Below are 3799 nucleotides of genomic sequence, written 5' to 3'. Positions count from 1 at the left end.
GTGCTGTGTATGGTTGCAGTTTTCTAAAATGGCTGATTAGCATAGTTACATAAAAACATCAACAGTGTCTTTGAAATAGGCCTTTTATGTTATATGGGAACAAGAATATGAAAGAACCTGTATTTTAAACCTGTTCCATGTCAGAATAAAAATATTATATAATTTTGTCACCACGAAGTATAGAGATGGTTTGCCTTGACAGAATGCCCCTGATGGTAGATGTTAGAACTACATTTTATGACCATAGCTGTAAAGTATAGTATATCAAGTATATCAAACTTCTCGAATTTATTATAGTGTGCTCTTGCTGCTTATTTTTCACTGTAATGGAGACCTAGAACATTACTGTTTAATTCAGGGTCACATAATTGTCAGACTCAAACTTCATATGTCTAATTCAACTAATTACTGCACCAAAATTACATTTCAGCCATGCACAACTGATCACTTGGCTCTCTTTGAGTAAAGAATTTTTAATTTTCAACTCATTTTTACGGTTGAGAGGTTAGTTTGTGAATGCGCTGCGTCCAACTGATAAATTATGCTTTCCTAAATTAGATGTTTTAAAAATTGCTTTAGGAAAATAGGCTCTTATTTTATACCCGTGCACAGATGGTGTCAACCAGAATGAGAACTGGAAAATGAAATAGCTGACAATGGAATTAAATATGCTACACGTAGAGCCAGTATTCAGTAGCTGTAATAGTCTGATTATACTGTACGGTTCATTACAAAGTAATGCACTCCTTTAATTGCATTTCCTCTATTTGAATATTTAAAAATAATTATAATAATTATTAGATATTATGTATAGAAAAGCCATAGATATTTGCTTATAAGAAGAGAATATTGCTCACCGTTATTTTACATGACAATGGATACACTCAGTTTGGTAATTAAAACCATGGTAATTATGTTTAAAAATCATTCGTTATTTTGCCATTATGTTTGATCCATACCACTGTAGTTTGAATAACGTGAATACCGTGGTATGAACATCGGACAGCATTCGTGTATTTACATAGTGCTCCAAGGTACAGTATTTAAAATAATAACATGATGTTACTATAGTTATGTATGCAAAAATAATACATAACATTACCATGGTGCCAATGTCCAAGAAAACACCAACATTGTACTTTTCTGTACTTTTGCTAGTGTAAAACAAGTAACTATGAGGCAGCGTACATCCCCACTTTCGGCACAATGAGTGCGCTTCTAAATGCAGTGTGTTACTTTCAGACAAATTGTTTTCCTAGAGGCTTCTGATCATTTGGAGGCAATAAGACGCTCAGCTCAGGTGAGGCTGCAATGGAGAGAAAAAATCTAAATAAAGTGAGAAATTTAGCGTGGATTGGATACCACAAATTCCTTTTTTGTTTGTAAAACAAATGCTGATATCACAGTATTAAAAAGGCATTGAGGTTTAACACGATTTGTGGTTTAAAATGAAATAAAGCCCAAGCGAGCGCGGCTTTATTGCAGAGAGAGGAAATTGTGCTCCCCTATTCCCCCCGCAGTTCATTTGCAGTCATTCTCCACAAAATCAATTTTCAATTTCCTCCATAGGAAAGCACCTTGATGCACGCCGCAACAGCCATGCTATTTACGCTTCATTAGCCTAGCCCTACATTAGTTTTCTTTTTTGTGAAGATTGTGTACTTTAAAAGCAATTTTGAAATTTTTCACAGCTATGTGGCATTACTTAAGCTAATGTCCACTGGGTGATGTTTCGCATGGCTTCTGAATTTCACTTAGTGCCAAGGCAACTTTAGCTAATGTTTTAGCCTGGAGTGCAATTCAAGCATTTACCACCAAATGTGCTCTGTGTCTTTAGTAGAGGTGTTTATTGGATGTGAGTATCAATGACTTTGACATGAATTACAGTAAGGTGTATTTGACTGTGTAACATAAGCATGCAAATAAACATGGTAAATAAGGAGCTGTAGTGACTTAGGAGATGCTTTTATTGAAGTGACTTGCAGCATAGTTATTAAAGGGAGCAACCTAATAAGAGAATCTGCTGAAAGTCTGTATTACCTTGAGAAAGCTATCCATTAGCATTCCCATTCATCTCAATAGCTCACATCAAATGCAATTTGAAATGTCATGCGTCTGAAAACTAGAGTACTTGATGCGTTTATAAGCAGTTAATTTACATTTGCTATTTATGTATTTATGTGTAAAGTATGTATTTAGTCCAAATGCACAGCTTTTGAAGAAACTTAAATTTTGCAAGCATAATAGTGTAGTTACGACATTTACCAGCAGGGTCTAACTGGACCATGCTAACCAGCCAAGCCTTGACCTCCTGCTTGGACTGATTTTATAAAAAAAAAAAATAAAAAAAACTAATCCTCAATGGAAAAGGTGTTTCTCTTGACATGCAGAATTTTTTTTTAGATTTAACACTGAATTGCAATTATGGAAAGAAGGTGAATTCCTCTGATCTTTTTGTCCTTTGACACACTGTTAAGTCTGCTTGTGGTAATTGCTCTGAAATAGAAGAGAAAAGGCACTGGAAGACATTTGGGTTTCAGGGGGAAATTAAGAGACTTTCTTTCGTTTCTTGCTGAAATGACAAGAACAGAAATGCACAGATGAGCCCTGATGGTCTATTCAAGTGGGAACATGACAAATGGCTTAAAAAGATTATATTTCTGGAAAAGAATAGGTTAGGCTATTGTTGGTATTTATTATATTGTAGGGTATTGGTAGAAAGTTGATTAATGTAAGTGCTGTATTTTGAATTCGGGCTGATTTGAATCAAATGACATGATATGCTGATTAATTGCCTATGAAAATATTTGCAGAGAAAACAATGACATTAATTCAACGAGATTACATTATTGTCAATTTATCGTTGTTTATTTCCAGATCTATTGTCAGTATAATTTTTTCCTCAGAAGTTGCTGTTGTGTGTAAATTTATAAATAAATAAATCTCTTTTTTTTTTATTTTTTTTTTATACATAATCTTGAAGTGAATTTCCCCTTAAAAGTGTGGATTTTGTGACCTGAATTTACAGGAAACCCATCTAGAATTCATTAAATCTGGCAGAAATAAATAAGCAAGTAAACAAATACGCACATGCATGCATACAAATAAAACATGTGAAAATGTTCAATACAAGGTTGTCTGCTGTGAATGAATCTGTAAATAATAAGAGATGCATGCCCCCCTGCTGCATTCACTTTAAAACATGTCTGTATGCTAGTATGCTCCCTCTTTTCATTATAGAAATAAGTCTGTCTCTTTGAGCAAAACCTCTAGGCCACAGTTCCGTCCTCATTCATGTGCTGCTGGTACCAGTTTGCTGTACGCAACCAGCTTATGGCAAGAGAGAGAGAGAGAGAGAGAGACAGTATACAACAAAAGAGAAGTTCTTAATCCAGGGAAAGCCTGTTGTCTTGCTTTGGAGTGGAACAAAGTGAGACATTTTTGGCACATTGCGGAGACACCGCCACATTCTCGGAGCCTGACTAATAAGACTGCTGAGGTAGGGAAAGAGATGTTCTGAGGCTCTCAACATTTGTGGCAGATTTTTGATTCTTTTGACAAGTTTTCTTTTAAAAAATGGTATTTCAGTAATGCACTTGAAAGTAAAAATGTGTGCATAAGTTTATAGAAGCGTAAATATGGAGATCTTTTTTGTCAGCACTTGAATTACTTCCAAGTATCTTGCCTCTTAACTGGTTTTGATTCAGGACTCAACCTTCGTTTTATTCAGGCTTTTTGCTTGTTTCCAGCAATAGTCTCTTTCTGGCCTCTTTGCATTTATCATGAAAGATTTGTCGGG

The sequence above is a fragment of the Leuciscus leuciscus genome (assembly GCF_965113295.1).
Source record: "Leuciscus leuciscus genome assembly, chromosome: 14".
In the NCBI taxonomy this organism is placed as follows: Eukaryota; Metazoa; Chordata; class Actinopteri; order Cypriniformes; family Leuciscidae; genus Leuciscus; species Leuciscus leuciscus.
This window is presented reverse-complemented; position numbering follows the sequence as displayed.